The sequence below is a fragment of the Mesoplodon densirostris genome, chromosome X, assembly GCF_025265405.1.
Source record: "Mesoplodon densirostris isolate mMesDen1 chromosome X, mMesDen1 primary haplotype, whole genome shotgun sequence".
Taxonomy (NCBI): Eukaryota; Metazoa; Chordata; class Mammalia; order Artiodactyla; family Ziphiidae; genus Mesoplodon; species Mesoplodon densirostris.
The window spans coordinates 106,880,962-106,894,542 of record NC_082681.1 but is presented as its reverse complement, the minus strand read 5'-3'; the positions used below and the strand labels follow the sequence as shown (position 1 = coordinate 106,894,542).

Genomic DNA, 13,581 nt, shown 5'->3' with positions numbered 1-13,581 from the left:
CAGTGGCTCTGAAAGGTGAAAGGGAAGTGACAGGTATGTGTGCCAACAGGATCCCAGCACCACATCCTCAATGGTAGCTGTGTCAGCATATCTTTCCCTGGCTGTACAAAATACCCTAGTACTACTGATTTATTTATTTTTCTTTTTTAAAGGGACATAAAATTCTGTATTGGTTGAAATTTTAAAAATCCACTGCTGCTTATCAAACCAAAAGGGGTGGTTTGTGCATTAAAGTTACAAAATGTGTAAATTTATATTATTGCTCCTATTTTATAATAATATACTTGCTTATCTCATTTTTGTTGGAAGAGACTAATATATTTAATATAAAATATAAATTAGAATCTAAAGTCCACAGTGGGAACTGAAATTATTAGAGTTTGAAGAATGGGGTGATACTTGTGAAATTATAGCTATTTAACACTGGACTTCATGTTCAAAGATGTCTCTTCTGATGGTGATTATAATCTGTGGATGTGACTGAGAAGCAAATATTGGGCTGGCCAAAAAGTTCGTTCGGGTTTTTCCATAAGAACCTCAGAAAACCTGAATGAACTTTTTTGACCAGCCCAATACATAATCAGGATTTTAAGATGATCATTTAACTTTTTTACTAACATACTATTTTCAAAGTTCTGTTAGCAAGTGTGTATTATTACAATAATTTTCCTTAACTAGAGAATTAATTAGATATTTCTAAAAGATCTCATTTATTTATTGTTCAGGAAGGAATGACTAAAAGACCCAAGGAATTCTCATATCTAGACAGTGAATAAATCAAAAGTAAAATCTCCTTTCCTCCAGCCAGGTTCTTGAATATAAAGTTGACAAATGTTTTCCTTAAAGCAGCAAACTATCAGGCTGATCGAATCACTACTGCTTTTATGAGTCACAGCATAGTCTTTTAAAGGTGTTTCAGGGTGACATTTTGAATGTTCTCATACTCTTCCTCTTTATAGTTCCACCAATTTGGTTTGTTGAGGTGTAACTCTTTCTACCCATGTTTTACTCTATCATGTATGTGTTGCTTATAGTGAAAATGATTGCTCAAACTCAACTAAAACCAAAGTGAATTATATTCTTGTTGCCTTAAATACCAGTCCTAAAGTGAAAACTTACTCTAATCTCTCAGGTTTATTATGGCCAGAAGATTGTTTTTAAATGTCTGCCTATAGTGACTAATACCAACATGTAGGCCCTGTCTCAGTTTTAGAAAGATTTCAAGCCTTTTTGAAGAGGGAAGTCATGATTGCTATCTATACTCAAGTTGATCTGGCTGCTCCTATAGTTCTACTTTATGTCCCAGTTCTAGTAACTTGATTTCTTCTTGAGATCAAGTTTCACCTTATGACTCAGTTTTCTGTCCTGATCTTGATAAACACCCAGCACATCAATGACTTCAGGATTGGAATTCTGATTTTCTCATGCCTCCATCCTTGCCTCTTGAGATGTGATTCTGAACTTCAAACCCCATGTTTTAGGTCTGGCTTCCTGTTTCCTCATGCCTCTTGACATGTCTGCTTACCACACCTCAGTATATTGCTTCCCTGTAGGCTCCTCCTTTTTCTGCCCTGTATACTAGCTAGCTCCTCAGACTGATCAGTCACCTGTCAGTTTCTCTCAAGATAACTGAATATCCTGTCAGGCTGGACTTCTTCACCTGACCGGCAAATTTTCCTCTAGTGAGTACATCTAGTTCCAAGTCCAAACTCTCTAGGACTGGCCCTATGTCTTGCAACCAAAACTTCTGTGATGAGCCATGCAACAGAGAAAACTGAAATCTTCCATGCTAGTTAACACTACCTGTTCCAAGATCTCTTTGAAGATGGTTATCACAACATTTAATATTATATTCTAGATATTTGTTCAGAACTTTCCACACATCTTTTATTCTCTCAGAAAATTACGAGATTCCTATCTCCAAAATTCACTAGACATAAGAGCTATAAAGATTTAGATAAAATATGCATGTTCTTTAAAAATATCTCCTCATCTTAACACATATAAAATATATCTATCAGAAAAGGTATAGTAACATTTCTGTTTAATCTATTAAAACATGCCACCTATTTAAATGAGTCATTACAAGCTTGTCATGTAGAAGATATCAATTTAAACACCACAAAAGAAAAGGAGTGCCTCCATTAACATGACATTCAAATTAGTAGATGAACTACAGAGACAAAGAAAAACCATCAGAAATGCAGAGAAGAAAAATTATGACCTTGTGCTTGCTTCTTTTAACATCAACAGATTTTTTAAATGGATTTAAGTTGAACTTGATTCATGTATTCAACTTGTGCTTGAAAATATTTTATCTAGAATAATGAAGGCTTTTTTTCAACCTAATTCCCTTAATCTATGTCAGCTTCACTTATAATCTAACCTGACGAAGACGTGTTATTTCCCTAAATATACCTCACATTATCCTCTCAAAATTTATCCTTAACATCATTTGATATATATAATACATGGGAGGTAAATGCATAATAATGTGGTTCAGAAGCACATTTCCATTTCTGAAACAGTAATTTTTAGGATGATACGAGGAAAATAGTATCAAATAAAATATAAATCTTCAACAAAAGCCCCCCGCCAATTTATAAGACTACACTCAAAATCAATGGTAACTCTTTTTGAAAGGCATTAGATCAATGATTTTAAGAACGTGAATCAGACAAAAATGGGTAAAAAAATTTGACTTTATGTTATATTTGCTATATGACCTTTGACAAGTCTTTTCTACATTTCATCATTTGTCTACATAACTGTACTTTTAAAAATATTAAATGAGTTATTTTATATAAACTGCTTAGCAGTGTGCCTAGTATGCAGAAAATGTTTAATAAATAGTAGCTAGTAGTACTATGATCTTATTATCAATAATCACTGCATTCCTATAGTTCTTCACCTTTATTTTCATTTAACTTATAATATTCTGAGATGCCTTTGATGACACTCACTTATAACACTTTTATCACAGATTCTATGTGAGGAAATTTTTAATATTTAATCAGGCTGTGGTATTTTGCTTTTTTTGAAAGGGTGTGTTGAGATATGTAGAAAAGACAAATGAGAACATTAAAAAGGTACATTTTAAGTAGTTTATTTCTTGACGATACATTCAGAGCACAGGAAAATCTATTCTTTCATATGCATTCTTTTGAAACCTCTTGCCCAGAGAGACTGCAGGATCATTCATCATTTCCTACTGTTTCTACATCCATCACATCTTTTTCCTCTGCTTTCCATATGACCTCCTTAGCTTTTCTGATTGTAGTAGCAAGCAGAACTAATCATGAATAAATTCAGACTTGGGACAAAGGAGAAGCACAGTGGTCAGATTTGACCTTAGTTCTCTACAGCCCATGGCCCTCAGGTTATTCTTATCTATCATGAGAAAGAGCTTATTACATCTCAGCTGTGTACAGGCTAGGATGGGCATTAGAGAGAGCAAGTTAAATGGGCATGGACTGCTAGCTGACAGGCATCTTTAGGTGTTGATTATGTAGCATTTATCAAATGTCTCCTTTGCTGTCTCTGTCAAAACAAACCAAGGGCTCTACTTTGAAAAACCTTGTGTCTTAATAAGGCCAAAAAGAAAATAGCCAGAGTAGATACATACAGGAGATACTGGACATAGATATGTGTAATTTATTATAAGGAAAGTAAACAAATAGAATATGATGCTCCTCTTCCTCTGTTGTAATACCATGGCATTGGTATTGCTGAGTTAAAATGTTGACAGTAGAGAGAAATTCACAGTAATACAGTGGTAGAAACTATGGCAAACACATCCCCATCTCACCTTTTATTCAGAAGCCCCCTTTTTAGTTCTCATTTTCTCTGCAAGTCAGAAAACTTGCATTAAACATACATAATGTTCCCAGAATTGTGCTCTCTTTGTGGGTGAGGTTCAAAATAGAGTACAATTCCTCTTCAAAAACCGAAGAATTCTTCATCTTTAGGGAGAGGAGACACATGTACTTAAAACAACCAGCAAACAGTCCTAATAAAATATTAAATTCTACATGTTATCAAATAGACAATAGGGGCAGAATGGGGCTGGAAAAGAAATCGGAGAAGACATGAATAGCTTAAAAATTATTGATTCAATTAAATTGTAAGTGGAGTTTTAGTGTCAAATTTAAAACATTGTTTATATAGGGTTGTTTTCTTTATATTTATCCTTAATTTTTTCTTTAAACTGAAGAATTATGAGATAATACTCAAGATTTGCAAATGCTATTTAAACCCCCAAAACAAAACAAAGTCAATTCCCTCATAAAATAATAAAGAAGGAAAAAAAAGGACTTTTGCATAGATTAATGCACTGGGTCACAAAATTATAAAGGCAGTGATTTATTCATGATCTCTGGAAAATCCCCAAATTTAAGGATAAGAAAGAGGAAGAGAATCCAGAACATAAGCCAGAGACGGAGTGATCATAATGGTCAGAGGAGAGACAGGAGTATGGAGGTCTAGGATATTAATTTTCTACTGCTTTCTTGAAAATATTTTTGTTGTTGTAAGAGCACTTAACAGAAGATCTACTCTTTTGGCAAAACTTTAAGCATTCAAATGCTGTGTGACAAACTACCACAAATTTAGCAGCTTAAAACAACACCCATTTATTCCATCACAGTTATGTTGGGCAGAAGTCCAGTCAGGCACACGACTTCACAGCCTAATATGAAAGTATCAGCCATGTTGGTCTATTATGTAGAGACTCTGGGGAAGAATGTGTGTACAAGTCTATTCAAGTTGTTGGCAGAATTCAGTTCTCTATAGCTGTAGGACTGAAGGCCACATTTTCTTGCTCACTGTTGGCCAGAGGCCTCTCTCATCAACTTAAGGTTGCCCACATTCCTTTCACACATGCTCCCCTACTCTCCACTCCCATTTTTTTTTTTTTTTTTTTTTTTGTGGTACGCGGGCCTCTCACTGTTGTGGCCTCTCCCGTTGTGAAGCACAGGCTCCAGACACGCAGGCTCAGCGGCCATGGCTCACAGGCCCAGCCGCTCCACGGCATGTGGGATCTTCCCTGACCAGGGCACGAACCCATGTCCCCTGCATCGGCAGACGGACTCTCAACCACTGCGCCACCAGGGAAGCCCCTCCACTCCATCTTAAACAAGCTTTGGTGAGGTGATTCCCTCTCACACTTTGAATCTCTCTGACTTCCCCTTCTTCAACTATCTGGAGAAAACTCTATTTTAAAGGGCTCATTTGATTGAGTTAGGCCCACCTAGATAATCTCTATATTTTAAGGTCAACTGACTTGAGACTTTGATTACATCTGTGAGATCCCTTCACAACAATCCCTAGGTTGTTGTTTGATTGAATACTCAAGTGGGAGGAATCTAGGGGTAGAGGCATCTTTAGAATTTTGCCGACCACATCCAATAACCAAAGAAAAAAGATTTTAAGAACAGATGGAGGCTTCCCTGGTGGTGCAGTGGTTAAAAATCCGCCTGCCAATGAAGGGGACACAGGTTCAAGCCCTGGTCCAGGAAGATCCCATGTGCCGCAGAGCAACTAAGCCCATGTGCCACAACTACCGAGCCTGCACTCTAGAGCCCATGAGCCACAACTACTGAACCCATGTGCCACAACTACTGAAGCCTGTGCACCTAGAGCCCGTGCTCCACAACAAGAGAAGCCACTGTAATGAGAAGCCCACGCACCACAACGAAGAGCAGCCCCCGCTTGCTGCAACTAGAGAAAGCCCGCACACAGCAACAAAGACCCAACACAGCCCAAAATAAATAAATAAAATAAATAAATTTTTAAAAAAAGAACAGATGGGAGTAGGGGATTAAGAGATACAGATTACTATATTAGGTATAAAATAAGCTACAAGGATATATTCTACAACATGGGGAATATAGTCAATATTTTATAAAAACTATAGATGGAGTATAACCTTTAAAAATTGTGAATCACTATATTGTACACCTGTAACTTATATAGTATTCTAAATCAACTATACTTCAATTTTAAAAAAGGAAAAAAAGAACAAATGGATAAACAGTATGAGTAGCTTATGTCAGGCTAAAGAAGGTCAAGTACTAAGAAAAAGACACTGTATTGTTAATCTGGTGGAGCACGGCAACTTTTGAGTGAGCTAATCTGGCAGAATGATGAGGTTGAAGAGAGTATTGGAAGAGTGATGAAACTGCAAGGAAATGAAGATTGAATGGGTGGTTGAAAAGCATAGACACTAAATATAGCATAGTAAAGAAGAAATACAAATCAATTCCTAGATACATTTAGAGTTAACACTGAAAACTGCAAATATGAATAGAAAAATTTTAAATGCACTTAGAAAAGACAGATTATTAGAGAGAAATGGGAGTTAAACTCACAAAAACAAAACAAAACAAATGAAAAACAAATTAAAAACTCAACAGCAATAACGAAAGCCAGATAGAGGAATATTATTTTCAAATTGGTGATGAAAAAAATTATCAACCTAATAGTGTATGCCTAGCAAAGCTGTCTTTAAATAAGGAAAGGAAAACAAAAACATTTTAAGATACATGAAAATGGAGATTTTACCATAAATAAGCCTGCACTGAGGGAACTTCTAAAGGATCTGATGAAAATGCTTAACAGTGAGGAAAATAAAAGATTAAAATGTAGGCATATCTAACAAGTATTTTCCATATAAAATAAGAATAATAACAACAATAGCAACAAAAAGTCTAATATGTGGAGCTCAAAAAAGGGCAGATACTTAACACAATAAAACACATGTCAAAACTGGGATGATAAAAGTTAACGAATTCTAAGGTTTTTGCATTGGTCAGTAGGTGTTTGAGTTATTAACTTTAGACTGTGTTAATAAATATTCAGGATAAAATATCAACTATACCTTGTAAAATAAAATTGCTGTAATTTTCTTTCGAAACCAAGAGAAGGAAAAATGATATGTGAAAGAAAACAAACACAGCTCAATCAATCCCCACATAAACAAACCAAAAAACCAAGAAAGGAGAGAAGAAGCAGCTCGGAGAAAATAAAACAAATATAAAAGGAAAAGTAAATTTATAGAAACTAATCCAGGCATTATCAGTATTAATTATCCCTGCTGTCACATATAAACTCTATATGGCTAGAAGCCCACACACCACACGTGCCTGGAGTAGTGTTTATTGGGGAAAACCCATGGAAACAGGAGCAATAACACATGTGTTCGTCCTCTGTTGCCCATTGAATTCTAGGACAATGAAGAAATATTTCAGGGTATACCTCAGACTCTGGAAGAAGTTCCTCACACATGAACTGTGCAGCCTTTAAGCATCATTAATCCATGGGAAGCATTAGTCCTTCCCATGTTTAGATCAGGAATCAGGCTACAATAGCAATTTGATAAGGCAGAACCTGGACTCCAGCCCTGCCCTGCAATCTCAGCATTCATGGTAGGTGGGTAGCATTATCTGTCCCTTCTGCTTCAAGCCATGTGATTATAGCCAGACAATATATCAATGCAGCAGCAAGATTTGACACGTTCCCTTCATATGATCAGAGGCTGAGGTCCAAACCTTATTATGTACCAGGAATTATTTTCTTAGTCACCAGGCCATAACTCATCTCCACAAAGCTTTACAGGAGTATATGAACTCAACTTTTGTTTCTGGGGACCAACCTGCAGGAGACCAGTCTGGGACAAGTTAACCCTTACCTCTCAAGAATATATGAACTAAGCTTATTAATTAAGACGTATATTTTCAGGTTATACAAAAATACCAAATTTCAGCTATATGCTCTTTACAATATATGCACCTAAAACCCAAAGCCAAGTAAAGATTAAAATTAAAATAATTAATAAATATATACCAGGAAAACACTAATGAAATTACAGTTGAGCCATTTATACTAATATCAGAAAAAATAAACCTAAGCAGGATAGATTTAGTATATATTAAATACATATTTATATATAGAAAAGTGTCAATTCTCTAAGAACATATTAAAACACTAATTCCTGTACAGGGTAAAATACTCTTACAATATGTGAAGTAAAAGTGGCCAGAACTACAAGTTGAAATAGACAAATCCACCAACATAAGAGATTTCAACATAACTATCTCAGTTTCTGGCAAGTCAAGCAGAGAAAATAGTAAGGTATAGAAATGTGAATCACAAAATGTGAACACACTTTACTTAGTGGCCATAGGCAGAAATCTGCAGCAAAAACTGGAGAATAACTTAGGTTATTCTAAATGTATATACTATACATTTAGAAAAATGGACACCTGATCCATAAAGCAAGGCTCGAAAAATATCAAAGAAGCAGTATCATACAGACTATTTTTGAATAACTCATTGATCAAAAGAGAAATAATAGAGATTGTTTTTTAAAATATTCAGAACTAACCAATAATAAAATGCTGTATATAAAAAAATGACATACATTGTAGACCATGAGAATTTTTTAAAATATCAGATATCTAGGGCTTCCCTGGTGGCGCAGTGGTTAGGAGTCCGCCTGCCAATGCGGGGGACACGGGTTCGAGCCTGGTCCAGGAAGATCCCACATGCCACAGAGCAACTAGGCCCTCAACTACTGAGCCTGTGCCCCTAGAGCCCGCGAGCCACAACTACTGAGCCCGTGCACCTAGAGCCCGTGCTCTGCAACAAGAGAAGCCACCACAATGAGAGGCCTGTGCACCACAACAAAGAGTAGCCCACGCTCTCTGCAACTATAGAAAAAAAAAAGCCCATGCGTAGCAACGAAGACCCAACACAGCCAAAAATAAATAAATAAAACAAATAAATTTTTTTAAAAATCAGATATCTAAAGGCTACAATAAAATTGTACTAGTATTAAAACAAAATATGGGTGAATTCCTTTATTATCTAGAAAAGGGTAAAAAAAATGTCTTACTGTGATCCAAAATCTAGAAGCAAAAAGGGAAATTCTCGATAAATGTGATTACATTAAAAATGTGAGGGCTTCCCTGGTGGCGCAGTGGTTGAGAGTCCGCCTGCCGATGCAGGGGACACAGGTTTGTGCCCTGGTCCGGGAAGATCCCACATGCCGCGGAGCGGCTGGGCCCGTGAGCCATGGCCGCTGAGCCTGCGCGTCCGGAGCCTGTGCTCCACAATGGGAGAGGCCACAACAGTGAGAGGCCCGCATACCACCCCCCACCAAAAAAAAATGTGCATGGCAGATTGGGAAGGTTCCAATCTTTCCTCTATAATCACGGAACAGAGAGAAGCTTAACTAGCTCATGGCAATATAGATCCACCACCTTGCTCCAATGGACACTATTTGGCATTGCCTCTCAAACTCAAACATAGTAGAAATCACCTGATCAGCTTGTTGAACTGCAGATTCTGATTCAGTAATTCTGGGCCTGGGCCTGAGAATCACCATTTTCTATCAGGGTCCAAGGTGAAGTTGATGATCCTAGGATCATGCCTTGAAAAATAAGAGTCTAGGGTGGGGGTTGTCGAAGCATGGCCTACGGACTCCTGTGTCTTGCGGTCTGTTTCTGTAAATGAAGTTTTATTGGAATGCAAAAAAAAAAAAAGTGCGTGGTATAAATAAAGAAGAAAGGGGAATTCCCTGGAGGTCCAGTGGTTAGGACTCCCTGCTTCCACTGTCAAGGGTGTGGTTTCAATCCCTGGTAGGGGAACTAAGATCCTGCAAGCCATGTGGTGTGGCCAAAATATTAAATTAAATTAAAATGAAGAAGGAAGGAAGGAAAGAAGGAAGGTAGGAAGGAAGGGAAGGAGGGATAAGGGCAAATGACAAAGTTGGATAAAATATTTGCATCTTGGCCTTCCCTGGTGCGCAGTGGTTGCGATTCCGCCTGCTGATGCAGGGGACACGGGTTCGTGCCCGGTCCGGGAAGATCCCACATGCTGCAGAGCGGCTGGGCCCGTGAGCCATGGCCGCTGAGCCTGCGCGTCCGGAGCCTGTGCTCCGCAGAGGGAGAGGCCGCGACAGTGAGAGGCCCACACACACACAAAAAAAATTTGCGTCCTATATCACATATAGAGGGCAAATATTACTATTATATAAAGAACTTCTAAAAAAGAAAAAGAAAAAGTCCCAATACTTTATAGAAAAAATAGGCAAATGCTATGGAAAACAGTTCATGGAAAAAGAACCAGCAATGGCTCTTAATCATATGAAGTGGTCAGGTATATAATACATGTATAATAAGAGAAATACAAAATTGGAACTACACTGAGGTATCACTGCTAACCTTGGCAAAAACAGAACACTTTGACAACATACTCTGTTGTTAAGGTCATGTGAAACAATCACTTTCATACATTGCTAATGGAAATGCAAAAACATACCAGTTCTAAGAATTTGATATTAGCAAATTATTAATTAGCAAAATTACACATGCATTTACTCTCTGACCCAGAAATCCCACTTCTAGGAATCTATTCCTAAAATACACTCACAGAAATATGCAATGACTTATGCAAAAAGCTACTTATTTTCCTACTAATTGCAAAAGCAAAACAGCTGTAAAAAAGAAAAAGAATGAAAGAAATACGTTACACCTTTTGGGGTACCTTTTCGGTAACGAAGGTGTGGGAATTCATACACACACTCATACACATGTACATACATATTTGCTAATATTTTCCAAAAACAATGGAAGGATAAACCAAAAATTAATTAAAAGAAATAGTAAACTTAGGGCAGAAGACAAAAGAGAGGTAGTGGGAAGAACAAAGATAAAAACTAGATATTTTCTAATGTGCCTTGTTTTATAGTTCTGACCTTAGCACCTTCTTCATTTTTTATATATGTGAAAGATAACATTGAATGAAAAAAAAATGTGAAGCAATCCCTAAAATAAAAACAAATTGAAACTCACTAATACTATTTATATCAAATTTGTGGCATAATGGCAAAGATACTTATCTCAATGAATTTTAAAATAGAATGTTGACTTTATATACCTAAGTGGGAACAAAAATAAAGATCACAAAATCTTAAGTCGCAGCTAGTGGTCCTATTATTAAGTTTGATTGGGGGATAATTCTAAAACCCTTATAAAAATACACACATACTCCACCACACACAGAATAGATTAAACCATATATGCAATTATATCACTAGGAACCAAGATTTTCAGTATAAAAGACAAGATCAAGATACAAATCAGACATGTGAAACGGAATCCTATAATCTCCATTTAAATTTGGGAAATCAGTATTATGAAATTAGAATTTACTGATTTACTTACTTTTTTAGAAACATTCTTTTTCCGTCAACTTTGTATTGCCGTTTTCTGTTCAAAAGCCTGTGGAAGGGCTTCGCTGGTGGCACAGTGGTTGAGAGTCCGCCTGCCGATGCGGGGGACGTGGGTTCATGCCCCGGTCCAGGAGGATCCCACATGCCGCGGAGCAGCTGGGCCCGTGACCCATGACCACTGAGCCTGCGCGTCCGGAGCCTGTGCTCCGTGGCGGGAGGGGTCACAGCAGCGAGAGGCCCGCGTACTGCAAGAAAAAAAAAAAAAAAAAAGCCTGTGGAAGAACAGCTTAACACCACTCAGTTATCATCCTCACCAGGGAAATGCTGAATAGGCACAGAGGGCACCTGCGTGCCCTCAGACTAGCCTGCGACCTTGGGTTTAGTAGCAGTAAACTCAGGAACTGGAGAGGTCCATTCACTCTGAAATTCCTCCTCAGTCACAGCCTTTCCAGCAGCACCCGGCTCTTCCTTTTCAATCTCCTCAGGATCTCTGTGGAAGTAGAGATCAGGCACAACCTCCTGTGAGTTCTCGCGAGAAGTGTGGCGCGCATGCACAGAACCTCCGGGCCTAGCAGCCACCACGTCAGACCCACTGAGGGGGCTCCCTTGTTGCTGCGTGGGGTGGCAATGTCCACATAGCACAGAGGAGAATCTGTGTTACCCAGAACGAGAGTAGACAAGTTAACTTAAGACGCCTCTGTGAGAGGCTGGCAGTCAGCCCTGGGATCAGTAACCAGCAAAAGTCGAGGCTCCCGGGGCTTCCCTGGTGGCGCAGTGGTTGAGAGTCCACCTGCCGATGCAGGGGACACGGGCTCGTGCCCAGGTTTGGGAAGATCCCACATGCCGCGGAGCGGCTGGGCCCGTGAGCCATGATCGCTGAGCCTGCGCGTCCGGAGCCTGTGCTCCGCGGCGGGAGGGGCCACAGCAACGAGAGGCCCGCGTACCGCAAAAAAAAAAAACCCTGTGGAAGAACAGCTTAACACCACTCAGTTATCATCCTCACCAGGGAAATGCTGAATAGGCACAGAGGGCACCTGCGTGCCCTCAGACTAGCCTGCGACCTTGGGTTTAGTAGCAGTAAACTCAGGAACTGGAGAGGTCCATTCACTCTGAAATTCCTCCTCAGTCACAGCCTTTCCAGCAGCACCCGGCTCCTCCTTTTCAATCTCCTCAGGATCTCTGTGGAAGTAGAGATCAGGCACAACCTCCTGTGAGTTCTCGCGAGAAGTGTGGCGCGCATGCACAGAACCTCCGGGCCTAGCAGCCACCACGTCAGACCCACAGAGGGGGCTCCCTTGTTGCTGCGTGGGGTGGCAATGTCCACATAGCACAGAGGAGAATCTGTGTTACCCAGAACGAGAGTAGACAAGTTAACTTAAGACGCCTCTGTGAGAGGCTGGCAGTCAGCCCTGGGATCAGTAACCAGCAAAAGTCGAGGCTCCCGGGGCTTCCCTGATGGCGCAGTGGTTGAGAGTCCGCCTGCCGATGCAGGGGACACGGGCTCGTGCTCCGGTTTGGGAAGATCCCACATGCCGCGGAGCGGCTGGGCCCGTGAGCCATGGTCGTTGAGCCTGCGCGTCCGGAGCCTGTGCTCTGCAACGGGAGAGGCCACAACCCTGAGAGGCCCGCGTACCGCAAAAAAAAAAAAAAAAAGTCGAGTCTCCCGGAACGCCGCCTGGATCTGATTAGTGAAGCTTCCAGGAGTGAAGTGGCCATCAATAGAACTGGCCCTAGTGACAGACAGCTACAACTTTCAGTGTAGCCCGTTGGCCAATATTCCTGAAGGATATGATGCCAATATCAGCTGGATTTTCACTGGCAACAATGGCATGAGCTGACAGCAGAAACTTCTCCCAGGTGCTTTTCATACTTATGATGTAGATGCCCCCACTTTTCTTTTTGTAGATATACTGTTCCATTTGGAAGTCAAGGTTGGTGCCACCTAAGTAGGTTCCTGCAGCAAGGAATTTAAGTACAGCCTCTTCCTTCGTTTGCAGTACGTCAAGGGCTTTGAACATTTTGAAAGTTTGCCCTTCTGACAGGAACCGAAGACTATACCGTATGGACTCCTCTCCAGGTAGTGTGGAAAGGTAAAATTTATTTTTCTCCTTGTAAAATAAATAAAATATATGTGTTTTAGCTCTCTACTGAAATGCCCAAGAAGCTGTGATAACCCAGTAGAAATTGCAAACCTACCACCCAGATATAATCTCCAAATATTACTTTCCACTTACAAGAATTACTAGGGCTCCTTAAAAATATATCTGTGACCAGAAATATCCAAGGTGAGCCTGATCATCTTGTCATTTCTGAAATCCTGTGCCTAGACTCTATCACAGACTATAAAA

The 13,581-nt window shown here is 39.5% G+C and overlaps 1 pseudogene; it reads right to left on the bottom strand.

Annotated features, from left to right (window-relative positions):
* Positions 1-12,219: 12,219 nt before the first annotated feature.
* On the bottom strand, positions 12,220-13,251 carry LOC132481728 (small ribosomal subunit protein uS2-like; annotated as a pseudogene).
* Positions 13,252-13,581: the final 330 nt, after the last annotated feature.